Here is a 13,590-nt window from a genome sequence, read left to right as displayed (position 1 = left end):
AAGTAGCAACGAACGCGGACAGATCACCCCCCATGGATACCTGAGTGTGGAGTCCCCCAGGGATCCCCTCTCTCACCAACATTATTCAACCTAATGATGATACCTCTAGCCAACTACTAGCCAATCAAACCTCAACCCCTACATTTATGCAGATGACGTCACAATTTACATCCCATTCAAACATGATCTAAATGAAATCACCAACGAGATCAACCAAAGCCTCCAAATAATGCACACGTGGGCAGATGCATTCCAACTAAAACTTTAACGCAGAAAAAAACACAATATCTTGTACTCACCTCACAACATAACACAAAAAACTTCAACACCATAATCACACCATACTGTTCCCTTCCTGTCTCACAAACTTGAAAATTCTTGGAGTCACCATTGATCGAAACCTCACTCTTGATACCCACGTGAAAAAACATGACGAAAAAGATGTTCTACACATGTGGAAACTTAAAAGAGTAAAACCTTTCTTCCCGAGATACATCTTCCGTACCCTGGTACAGTCAATGGTAATAAGTCATCTGGACTACTGGAATGCACTGTACGCTGGGTGCAAAGAACAGACAATCAAAAAACTCCAAACTGCCCAGAATACGGCCGCCAGACTCATATTTGGAAAAACTAAATATGAAAGCGCAAAACCCCTAAGAGAGAAACTTCACTGGTTCCCACTTAAGGAACGCATTGCGTTCAAGATCTGCATGATTGTACACAAAATCATTCACGCAGACGCCCCAATCTACATAAGTACATAAGTAATGCCATACTGGGAAAGACCAAGGGTCCATCGAGCCCAGCATCCTGTCCACGACAGCGGCCAATCCAGGCCAAGGGCACCTGGCAAGCTTCCCAAAAGTACAAACATTCTATACATGTTATTCTCCGAGGACAAGCAGGCTGCTTGTTCTCACTGATGGGTTGACGTCCTCGGCAGCCCCCTCCATCGGAAAGTTTACTAGCAAAGGCCTTTGCTAGTCCTCGCGCGCCCATGCGCACCGCGCATGCGCGGCCGTCTTCCCGCCCGAAACCGGCTCGAGCCGGCCAGTCTTCTTTCGTCCGCGCTCGGTACGGTCGTGTTACGCCGTTCGTGCCCCAGAGAGTCGACCCTAGCGCGTCCTTTTCGACGTGTTTTTTCCTTGTTTTCCTTTAAAAAAGTTCGGGAAGCGCTCCGGAAGTGTCCGGAAGACCCTTTCGGTTTTCTGCCCTTCCCGTAATTTTCACAGCTTTTGCCCCGTAAGTTTTCTTTCGTTGTCGGGGTAGGCCTAGTTTGGCCTCGGTCGAGATTTTTCTCCCTTTAAATTTTGGTGCTTCAATTTTTCGCCATTTCGGCCTTTGATTTCGCCGGCGTGATTTTTCCGCCCATGACATCGAAGCCTTCCAGCGGCTTCAAGAAGTGCACCCAGTGCGCCCGGGTAATCTCGCTCACTGATAGGCACTCTGCGTGTCTTCAGTGTCTAGGGGCCCAGCACCGCCCTCAGAACTGCAGTCTGTGTTCCCTGTTACAAAGGCGGGACTCAGGTAGCGAGATTAGCCCAGTGGAACGTTTTGTTCTCGGGCTGTTCGTCGACATCGGCACCGGAGGCATCGAGTGCATCGACGTCGTCAGCGTCCGGACCATCTTACTTGGCTGCCGCTCCATCGACTGCATCGAGGCATCGGACCTCTGCATCGGCGCCGAGGCATCGGGCGACTGCATCGACGTCGGTGGGTACCGAGGACTTCGTCTGCTGATGTCGTCGGACGGAGGTGCATCGTTCAGGAGTGCAGGTGAGGGCTGTCCATTCCCTGCTGGTGGCGGTGAGCCTTCGGGTGGGTCTCCTCCTACCCTGAGGGCTCCTGCGGTACAGCCCCCCCGGGATCGACCCTCTTCGGTCTCGGCCCCGAGGAAGCGACGGATGGATTCTACGTCCTCCTCGTCGGTGCCGGGGAGCTCCGGTGACATGCTCGGAAGAAGTCGAAGAAGCATCGACACCGGTCTCCTCCCGTGTCGGCACCGAGAGCTCTGGGTCGCCGAGGGATTCGGCACCCAGTAGGCATCGGCACCGAGAGGACCGCTCAACCCTCTGTCAGGAGGTGTCGATGCGCTCCACTCTGGACAGCCCGGAACAGCCTCCTCGCCCGGAACAGGTTCTGACGTCGACGCCTGCATCGACCCTCTCAGCCTTTTTCTGCAGCCACTCTGAACGAGAGCCTCCGGGCCGTTCTCCAGAGATTCTGGGAGAGCTGTTGCGCCCTACCCCTCCGGTACCGGCGGTGCTTGCGCCCTCCTGGTACCGTCGAGCGTGGCGCCGGCTGGTCCATCGCCCAGGTTGAGGTCCCCGACGTCGGTACCGCGTGCGGTGCCGACCGCGGCCACCTCCAGGAAGGCTCCCCGACTACGTCGGCCGGAGGGAGCTTCGCCGATGCGGGCGAGGGAGTCTACCTCTCGACGCCCCCCATCGTGGACGTGGCTCCACGGAGTCGAGCCGGGCGAGGTTGCAGACACAGGTCCGTGAACTTGTGTCTGACACCGAGGGTGAGGCCTCGTGGGACGAAGAAGACCCCAGATATTTCTCTGACGAGGAGTCTGAGGGTCTTCCTTCTGATCCCACTCCCTCTCCTGAAAGGCAGCTTTCTCCTCCTGAGAGTCTGTCTTTCGCTTCCTTTGTCCGGGAGATGTCTACGGCCATCCCCTTCCCGGTGGTTGTGGAGGACGAGCCCAGGGCCTGAAATGTTTGAGCTCCTGGACTATCCTTCTCACCTAAGGAAGCGTCCACTGTTCCCTTGCATCATGTCCTGAAAAAGACATTGCTTGCGAACTGGACCAAGCCATTAAGTAATCCCCACATTTCCAAGAAGATCGAGTCCCAGTACCGGATCCATGGGGACCCAGAGCTGATGCGCACTCAGTTGCCTCATGACTCTGGAGTTGTGGATTTGGCCCTAAAGAAGGCTAAGAGTTCTAGGGAGCATGCTTCGGCGCCCCCGGGCAAAGACCCTAGAACCTTAGACTCCTTTGGGAGGAAGGCCTATCATTCTTCTATGCTCGTGGCCAAGATCCAGTCTTACCAGCTCTACACGAGCATACACATGCGGAACAATGTGCGGCAGTTGGCGGGCTTGGTTGATGCTCTTCCCCCTGAGCAAGCCAAGCCTTTTCAGGAGGTGGTCAGGCAGCTGAAGGCGTGCAGAAAATTCCTGGCCAGAGGAGTTTATGACACTTTTGATGTTGCGTCCAGGGCCGCTCGCTTAAGGTGTGGTGATGCGCAGGCTCTCATGGCTGCGTGCCGCCGACCTGGAGAATAGACTCCAGCAGCGGATTGCGGACTCGCCTTGCCGTGCGGACAACATTTTTGGGGGAAAAAGTCGAGCAGGTGGTGGAGTCTCTCCACCAGCGGGACACCACATTCGACAAGTTCTCCCGCCGGCAGCCTTCAGCATCTACCTCTACAGGTAGAAGATTTTTCGAGGGAAGGAAGACTGGTCCCTATGCTTCTGGTAAGCGTAGGTACAATCCTCCTTCCCGACAGCCTGCGGCCCAGGCTAAGCCCCAGCGCGCTCGCTCTCGTCAGCAGCGTGCGCCTCAGCAAGGCCCCGCGGCTCCCCAGCAAAGCAAGGGGCGAGCTTTGACTGGCTCCAGCAGAGCATAGCCGACATCCAAGTGTCAGTGTCGGGCGACCTGCCAGTCGGAGGGAGGTTGAAAGCTTTTCACCAAAGGTGGCCTCTCATAACCTCCGATCAGTGGGTTCTGCAAATAGTCCGGCAAGGATACACCCTCCAATTTGGCCTCAAAACCTCCAAATTGTCCACCGGGAGCTCAGTCTTACAGCTTCCAGCACAAGCAGGTACTTGCAGAGGAACTCTCCGCCCTTCTCAGCGCCAATGCAGTCGAGCCCGTGCCATCCGGGCAGGAAGGGCTGGGATTCTATTCCAGGTACTTCCTTGTGGAAAAGAAGACAGGGGGGATGCGTCCCATCCTAGACCTAAGGGCCCTGAACAAATATCTCGTAAAAGAAAAGTTCAGGATGCTTTCCCTGGGCACCCTTCTCCCCATGATTCAGCAAAACGATTGGCTATGCTCTCTGGACTTGAAGGATGCCTACACTCACATCCCGATACTGCCAGCTCACAGACAGTATCTGCGATTTCAGCTGGGCACACGCCACTTCCAGTACTGTGTGCTACCTTTGGGCTCGCCTCTGCGCCCAGGGTGTTCACAAAGTGCTTGGCTGTAGTAGCAGCGGCACTTCGCAGGCTGGGGGTGCACGTGTTCCCATATCTCGACGATTGGCTGGTGAAGAACACATCCGAGGCAGGAGCCCTGCAGTCCATGCAGATGACTATTCGCCTCCTGGAGCTACTGGGGTTTGTGGTAAATTATCCAAAGTCCCATCTTCTCCCAGTGCAGAAACTCGAATTCATAGGAGCTCTGCTGGATTCTCGGACGGCTCGCGCCTATCTCCCAGAGACGAGAGCCACCAACTTGTTGTCCCTCGTCTTGCGGGTGCGAGCGTCCCAGCAGATCACAGCTCGGCAGATGTTGAGATTGCTGGGCCACATGGCCTCCACAGTTCATGTGACTCCCATGGCCCGCCTTCACATGAGATCTGCTCAATGGACCCTAGCCTCCCCAGTGGTATCAGGCCGCCGGGGGTCTAGAGGACGTGATCCACCTGTCCACGAGTTTTCTCAACTCCCTATATTGGTGGACGATTTGCTCCAATTTGACTCTGGGACGTCCCTTCCAAATTCCTCAGCCACAAAAGGTGCTGACCACGGATGCGTCCCCTCCTGGGATGGGGAGCTCATGTCGATGGGCTTCACACCCAAGGAAGCTGGTCCCTCCAGGAACGCGATCTGCAGATCAATCTTCTGGAGTTACGAGCGATCTGGAACGCTCTGAAGGCTTTCAGAGATCGGCTGTCCCACCAAATTATCCAAATTCAGACAGACAACCAGGTTGCCATGTACTATGTCAACAAGCAGGGGGGCACCGGATCTCGCCCCCTGTGTCAGGAAGCCGTCAGCATGTGGCTCTGGGCTCGCCGTCACGGCATGGGGCTCCAAGCCACATATCTGGCAGGCGTAAACAACAGTCTGGCCGACAGGTTGAGCAGGATTATGCAACCTCACGAGTGGTCGCTCAATTCCCGTGTGGTACGACAGATCTTCCAGGTGTGGGGCACCCCCTTGGTAGATCTCTTCGCATCTCGAGTGAACCACAAAGTCCCTCAGTTCTGTTCCAGGCTTCAGGCCCACGGCAGACTGGCATCGGATGCCTTCCTCCTGGACTGGGGGGAGGGTCTGCTGTATGCTTATCCTCCCATACCTCTGGTGGGGAAGACTTTGTTGAAACTCAAGCAAGACCGAGGCACCATGATTCTGATTGCTCCTTTTTGGCCGCGTCAGATCTGGTTCCCTCTTCTTCTGGAGTTGTCCTCCGAAGAACCGTGGAGATTGGAGTGTTTTCCAACCCTCATCACACAGGACGAAGGGGCACTTCTGCATCCCAGCCTCCAGTCGCTGGCTCTTACGGCCTGGATGTTGAGGGAGTAGACTTTGCCTCTTTGGGTCTGTCAGAGGGTGTCTCCCGCATCTTGCTTGCTTCCAGGAAAGATTCCACTAAGAGAAGTTACTTCTTCCATTGGAGGAGGTTTGCCGTCTGGTGTGACAGCAAGGCCCTAGATCCTTGCTCTTGTCCTACACAGACCCTGCTTGAATACCTTCTGCACTTGTCTGAGTCTGGTCTCAAGACCAACTCTGTAAGGGTTCACCTTAGTGCAATCAGTGCTTACCATTACCATGTGGAAGGTAAGCCGATCTCAGGACAGCCTTTAGTTGTTCGCTTCATGAGAGGCTTGCTTTTGTCAAAGCCCCCTGTCAAGCCTCCTACAGTGTCATGGATCTCAATGTCGTTCTCACCCAGCTGATGAAACCTCCTTTCGAGCCACTGAATTCCTGCCATCTGAAGTACTTGACTTGGAAGGTCATTTTCTTGGTGGCAGTTACTTCAGCTCGTAGAGTCAGTGAGCTTCAGGCCCTGGTAGCCCAGGCCCCTTACACCAAATTTCATCATAACAGAGTAGTCCTCCGCACTCACCCTAAGTTCTTGCCAAAGGTTGTGTCGGAGTTCCATCTGAACCAGTCAATTGTCTTGCCAACATTCTTTCCCCGTCCTCATTCCTGCCCTGCTGAACGTCAGCTGCACACATTGGACTGCAAGAGAGCATTGGCCTTCTATCGGAGCGGACACAGCCCCACAGACAGTCCGCCCAATTGTTTGTTTCTTTTGATCCCAATAGGAGGGGAGTGGCTGTAGGGAAACGCACCATATCCAATTGGCTAGCAGATTGCATTTCCTTCACTTACGCCCAGGCGGGGCTGACTCTTGAGGGTCATGTCACGGCTCATAATGTTAGAGCCATGGCTGCGTCGGTTAGCCCACTTGAAGTCAGCCTCTATTGAAGAAATTTGCAAAGCTGCGACGTGGTCATCTGTCCACACATTCACATCTCATTACTGCCTGCAGCAGGATACCCGACGCGACAGTCGGTTCGGGCAGTCAGTTCTTCAGAACCTGTTTGGGCTTTAGGATCCAACTCCACCCCCCGAGGGCCCTGTTTGTTCTGTTCCAGGCTGCACTCTCAGTTAGTTGGTAAATTTTTCAGGTCAATCTCAGTTATGTCCTCGCCGTTGCGAGGCCCAATTGACCATGGTTGTTGTTTTGAGTGAGCCTGGGGGCTAGGATACCCCATCAGTGAGAACAAGCAGCCTGCTTGTCCTCGGAGGAAAGCGAATGCTACATACCTGTAGAAGGTATTCTCCGAGGACAGCAGGCTGATTGTTCTCACAAACCCGCCCGCCCTCCCCTTTGGAGTTGAGTCTTCCCTTGAAGTGTATTGTCTTGCTACATACTGGACTGGCCGGCTCGAGCCGGTTTCGGGCGGGAAGACGGCCGCGCATGCGTGGTGCGCATGGGGCGCCGAGAGGACTAGCAAAGGCCTTTGCTAGTAAACTTTCCGATGGAGGGGGCTGCCGAGGACGTCAACCCATCAGTGAGAACAATCAGCCTGCTGTCCTCGGAGATACCTTCTACAGGTATGTAGCATTCGCTTTCCTGGAATTTTGGATTTTTCCAAGTCCGTTTAGTAGCGGGTTTATGGACTTGTCCTTTAGGAAACCGTCCAATCCCTTTTTAAACTGCTAAGCTAACCGCCTTCACCACTTTCTCCGGCAAAGAATTCCAGAGTTTAATTACACGTTGGGTGAAGAAAAAATTTTCCTCCGGTTTGTTTTAAATTTACTACACTGTAGTTTCATCGCATGCCCCCTAGTCCTAGTATTTTTGGAAAGCGTTGAACAGACGCTTCACATCCACCTGTTCCACTACACTCATTATTTTATATACCTCTATCATGTCTCCCATCAGCTGTCTCTTCTCCAAGCTGTATAGCCCCTAGCCTCCTTAGTCTTTCTTCTAGGAAAGTCGTCCCATCCCCGCTATCATTTTAGTCGCCCTTCGCTGCACCTTTTCCAATTCTACTATATCTTTCTTGAGATGCGGCGACCAGAATTGAACACAATACTCAAGGTGCGGTTGCACCATGGAGCGATACAACGGCATTATAACATCCTCACACCTGTTTCCATACCTTTCCTAATAATACCCAACATTCTATTCGCTTTCTTAGCCGCAGCAGCACACTGAGCAGAAGGTATCAGTGTGTTATCGACGACGACACCCAGATCCCTTTCTTGGTCCGTAACTCCTAACATGGAATCTTGCATGACGTAGCTATAATTCGGGTTCTTTTTCCCACATGCATCACCTTGCACTTGCTCACATAAACATCATCTGCCATTTAGCCGCCCCAGTCTCCCAGTCTCGTAAGGTCCTCTTGTAATTTTTCACAATCCTGTCGCGATTTAACGACTTTGAATAACTTTGTGTCGTCAGCAAATTTAATTATTTATTATTATTATTTATTGCATTTGTACCCCACATTATCCCACCTTTTTGCAGGCTCAATGTGGCTTTCAGAGTAGGTTATGATAAAGACAGTGCCTAATTTAAATACAATTGATCAAAAGCAGAGGTAAGAGAGGTGGTAGTTGGGTGGAAGCTTGGGTAGATTATGTGATAGGTGTTTAGGTGTGTTTGGGTGAATTGGGGAACAGTTGTATCATTGATGGAGACTTTTGTAAGCTTTGTTAAAGAGATGCGTTTTTCAAAGCTTTGCGGAAGCTGGTTAGATTGTTCGTGGTTTTCAGGGTTTTGGGTAGTGCATTCCAGCACTGTGTACTTTTGTATGCAAAGGTCGTGGCATATGCTTGTTTGTACTTCACTCCTTTGCAACTGGGAAGGTTCAGGTTTAAGAATTTGTGGGCCGATTTTTTGGCGTTTCTGGGCGGCAGGTCTACTAGGTTTAGCATGTAGAGTGGGGCATCTGCGTGGATGATTTTGTGCACGGTTGTACATAACTTGAATTCAATTCGTTCCTTGAGCGGAAGCCAATGCAGTTTTTCTCTCAAGGGCTTCGCGCTTTCATATTTAGGTTTTCCAAAGATGAGTCTGGCTGCTGTGTTTTGAGTTGTCTGGAGTTTTTTTATGGTCTGTTCTTTGCATCCTGCGTACAGGCATTGCAGTAGTCCAGGTGGCTTATAACTAGTGACTGGACTAGGGTGCGAAAGATATTTCTTGGGAAGAAAGGTTTAATTCTTTTGAGTTTCCACATCGATTGGAACATTTTTTTCGTTGTATTCTTCACGTGGGTGTCGAGTGTGAGGTTTCGATCAATGGTAACTCTCAGAATTTTCAGGTTTTCTGCTATAGTTAGTGTGCAGTAAGGTGTGGTTATAGTGGAGTATATGTTTGTATTGTATTGGGATGTGAGGACTAGGCATTGGGTTTTTTCAGCATTGAGCTTTAGCCGGAATGAGTCCGCCCATGAGTGCATGATCTGGAAGCTCTGGTGATTTGTTGGTTATTTCGTTTAGGTCTTTCTTAAACGGAATGTGGATTGTGACATCATCAGCGTATATGTAGGGGTTGAGGTTTTGGTCGGCCAGGAGTTTGGCTAGTGGAATCATCATTAAGTTGAAGATTGTGGGTGAGAGGGGGGATCCTTGAGGGATTCCACATGCCGGTGACCAGTACGGTGATCTGGTATTATTTATTATAACTTGGTAGGATCTGGTAGTGAGGAATTCTTTGAACCATTTCAGGACTGGGCCTCCAAAGCCGAAGTATTCTAGAATGTGTAATAGTATTTCATGATCCACCATGTCGAAGGCACTGGACATGTCAAATTGTAATATGAGTATGTTCTTGCCGATTGCAATTGTTTTTTTGAAGGAGTTCATTGCAGCCACTAGTACGGTTTCGGTTGCAATGATTTGCGCGGAATCCTGACTGTGATTTGTGTAGAATGAGTGTTTGGTCAGGTAGTCTGTGAGTTGCTTCGTCCACTATGCCTTCCATCACTTTGTAGTGAGTGGGATGGAGGCAACTGGTCGGTAGTTGGTTAAGTCATTGTGCTTTTCTTGGCATCTTTCGGCAGCGGCGTGAGTAGTATGTTTCCAGTTTCCGTGGGGAAGAGACCATGTAGGAGTCTATAGTTTATCTGTTTCGTGAGGTCATGTTTAAATTGTTTGGGTGCTGCTCTTATTAGGTGGTGGGGCAGATGTCTAGTTTGCACTGAGATTTGGCATATTTTTTAAGCCAGTGTGTGAGTTCATCTACTGTAATTGGGTTAAAGTTGGTCCATGATCGGTCAGCTGGATATTCCCAGGTTTTGGGTCTAGGCTTCAAGGATAGTTGAATATTCAGTGGTGTTGTTTGGTATCATGCTTCGGAGCTTTGTAATTTTTTCGTTGAAATAGTTCGCTAGGTCGGCTGCCGATGGGGTTGTCTGTGCTATTTGAGGGACTCGTGTGGTGTCTAGGAGGTTATTTACGAGTGAAAAGAGTTTGTGTGTATCCTTGTAGTCTGGTCCTATTATGGTTTTGTAGTACGTTCTTTTGGTATGTCTGATGCTGTATTTGTATTTTCTTTGTAATTGTTTCCATTCTTTAAGTGTGTTTTCACTCTTTTTTTTTACTCCATGATCTTTCTAGTCTTCTGACCTTTGTTTTTAGTTCTTTCAGATCTTGGTTGAACCATGGGATAGAGTCAGTTCTATGCGAGGTTCTAGTTTGGAGCGGAGCTAATATTGTCTAGAACTGTTCTGCATCTGTTATCCCATTCCTGTAAGAATTGGGGTGATTCTGTGGTTGTTGTCCATTCGGCGGCATAGATTTGTTGCCAGAATGTTAGAGGGTCTATTTTGCCTCTTGTACTGTAAGTTCTTTTTTCCTGGTGTTGTTTTTTTTCTTTTGTTTTCCAGAGGAGGGATGTATTTGCTTTGTAATGATCTGACCAAGGTGTAATTGTCCATCTTGTGTCCTTGATTGTGAGGTTCGTGTCTGATGAAACTTTGTGAGTTATAATGTCTAAGGTGTGTTTGTGGGTGGGCTGTATATTAGGCCAGTGGAACTCCCAGAGTTGGAGGAATTCCTTGCATTCTTGTACATTGTTTGAATTGGTGTTTTCAAGGTGGAGGTTGATATCTCCTGCTATGATGATATTTTGGGATGATAGACAAGTGTTTGATATGAAGTCTGTGAAGTGGATCTGTGCTTCTTGCCATTTGGCTGGAGGTCTGTAGAATAGGATTATATTTAGTTGGTCCTGTAGGTTAGGGTGTGTGACTCTGACTGCTGCTATTTCGAGTTGTGGGAGGATCGATTCGGCTGTAGTTGTGATTGTAAATTGTGATTTATAGATTATAGCGATGCCTCCGCCTCTTTTTCCTTCTCTCGTCCAGTGAATGATTTTATATCCTGGTGGACATAGCTCTAGGATAATTGGGTCTTTAGCGTTATGTACCCAGGTTTCATTGATGAGGAGGAGGTCAAGGTGATCTTCCGTTATCCAGTCGGTTATCGAGTTGGTTTTCCTGATTATAGATCTAGCATTAGTGTAACCTATTTGTATTGATTGGTGTTTTTTTCTTGAGTTCGGATTGTGGTGATTTTATCAATTGTCTGTTATTTTGGTGTGCCGGTTTGGAGTCTTTATTTGGTATTCTTTGTTGGTGTTCGTAGGCTATGAGCTCATCGTGGTTTTTGCTGCTTATTTGGGCCGGCATTCTGCGTATGTGAGTAATGTATGATTTGTGAGTTGTGTGCTTGTTGTTATCTGTATCAAAGGTTGTATATGAGAGTAGGGTTGGAATGAGCCCATAAGTGATTAAAAGTATTTTGTTTGGGTTCATATCCTCAAGTAAGGCACTGCGTCAATTTCTAGAATAGGAGTGTGCAGGGTCTGCAAGGCGGAGTGTACGAGGTGTCTATGTTAAATCAATAGAGATGTTCGCTCAGTTGTTTTATGTTCGGGGGGGGGGGGGGAGGGGGTTCAGGAGGTAGGACACGATCATAAGTGGTTCGGTATTGTGAGATAATGCATGCAATTATTTCCTGTGCCTTAACACTAGGCTGGAGTATCCTTCTTGCCTTGTGTGTAGCATATTAACGTAGAGTTAGCAATTACATTTGAATTAGAGCAAGACAGGGCAAAGCCAGCATTTACATTGATCAAATTAAAGCAGAGTTAGTATTTACATTTAAATTGAAGCAAAAACAGGGCAAAGCCAGCATTTACATTAAGCAGATCAAAGCAAAGCTAGATAGCATTTACATTTAAATTTACGCAGATCAGTGCAAAGCCAGCGCTTACATTAAGCAAATTAAAACTAAACAAGCATGTACATTTAAGTAATTGCTTGAGCGCATGGAAGGCAATTATATATAGATAAATGTAAATTATTGCTGCATGCGTTAGTTTAAGCAGACCCTTCTCAGTACCTTGAAACTGGATTTTATTGGAAGCATTTTGGGAAGTCTTTTAGCATGTTGTATTGTTGTTTAGCAGATAAATTGTTAGATCATTCAAAGGAGCATACCAGGAGCAGTGCAGGGGTATTTTCCATTGTGCTGTTCTTTTTTTGTCCAGTGTGGTCTGGAGAGCTGGTTTCTGGTGTGGGCGAGCTGTGCGGGGGTTTGTGTCCACGTTGGTTCGTGCCTCGCCAGTGAAGGTTCGTCCTGGGCTGCTGAAAGGGCGTTCCGCGAGGGGAGAAGAGAAGCGGTGCTGGAGTTAGTGGTGGTCTTTCGGGTATTCCTTCTTGGTCCTCTCTCTGCTGTAGTTCTAGCTGTCCGAAGTGCAGCTATGGCTGACCTCGTTGTTTGTCCGGGAGCTCGAATTCCCTTCGTGTCAGCACCACACTTGGAAGAAGCATGCTCGCGATCCTCTTCACTGCAGGGGAACACTCCGTTGCTTCTGGGTTTTCGGCTCGTTCCCTGGGTCTCCGCACCCTCGTGCCCCGGCGGTCGGTTCTGTGGCTACCAGGTAGGGCTTTAAGGTTGGCCGTTAATGTTGTGATGTGCAACTTCAGTTCTTCTCTTCTGTGCTCGTGCTGTTGGTCGCTTGGGTTGTTTTCAGTTGTTGGGCCTCTCTTTGTCCGCCGCGTGGTTATTTGGTCCGAACTGGAGAGTTAATCCGTTGCTCGTTGCAATTAGTGACACAGATCGCTCTTCGATACTCGGCCCGGTGGGTCTCGGTCTGATCCACCCAGTAGTGGTCCGATTTTTGAGATTTTCTCAGTGGGCTTGTTCTCGGGTTGTCCCCGTTGGGATGTGTACCGGAGTTTTCGGGTGAACTCGCCAAACTCGCCGTTCGCTTTCTAGATTGCCGGCCTTTTTGGATCGGTCGGCACGGCAACAATCTAACTCCGATTTAACTCTAGCCCATTCCAGTCCGGTCGGGAGTGGTCCCGGTGGGTTAGGTCTCTCTAGGCCTCGGTCACCAGCGAGCAGATGTGCCGCGTGGTGGGGACACGTTCGTTCAATGTTAGTCACCTGCCCTTTGGATCTTTGGGCCTGTTTGGGCTAACCAACTTAGCAAGGTTCAGGCTTCGGTCCTGTATCCTCCCGGTCCGTTCCGGTCCAGGTGGGCTCTGGTGGGTTTGATCGCTTGGGACCTCTGGAGCTCACCTGCCGAGCTCCTTACCTAGCGGCTACCCAAATTAACACGAATTTAATTACCTCGCTAGTTACTCCCATCTCTAAATCATTTATAAATATATTAAAAAGCAGCTAAACCTCATGGACCTACCTCCCAGAAACGCCACAAGATCATTCCGCAAATTCCTCAACCTGCACTACCCCAGCTGCAAAGGACTTAAATACAAGCTGATGCATGCTACTACCTTCTCTTACATGAGCACACAGTTATGGAATGCATTACCTACAGACTTGAAAGCAATCAACGAAACAACTATCTTTCGAAAATCTCTGAAAACATTCTTCTTCAACAAGGCCTACAATGAGAACCTATAGCCTCACTAAGTCACCTCACCAACCCACTCAATTATGAACGCCCACCTTCTATAACTACCCTAATCACTCTCTTCCTTCTTTTCTCTTCCCTTCCTTGATCGTTACACATTACTAACTGTATCTGATATCCTGAAATGACAATGTTAACAAATCTATGTAAGCCAC

General features: G+C 49.5%; 1 protein-coding gene across 1 annotated transcript in view; it reads left to right on the top strand.

The window, feature by feature from the left end:
• Positions 1–13,590, top strand: part of PAK2 (p21 (RAC1) activated kinase 2) — a 745,824-nt gene that overhangs the window by 223,445 nt on the left and 508,789 nt on the right.

Source organism: Microcaecilia unicolor, chromosome 10 (genome assembly GCF_901765095.1).
Source record: "Microcaecilia unicolor chromosome 10, aMicUni1.1, whole genome shotgun sequence".
In the NCBI taxonomy this organism is placed as follows: Eukaryota; Metazoa; Chordata; class Amphibia; order Gymnophiona; family Siphonopidae; genus Microcaecilia; species Microcaecilia unicolor.
Note: the sequence above shows the minus strand (reverse complement) of the source record. Positions and strands in the feature narration are given on the sequence as shown.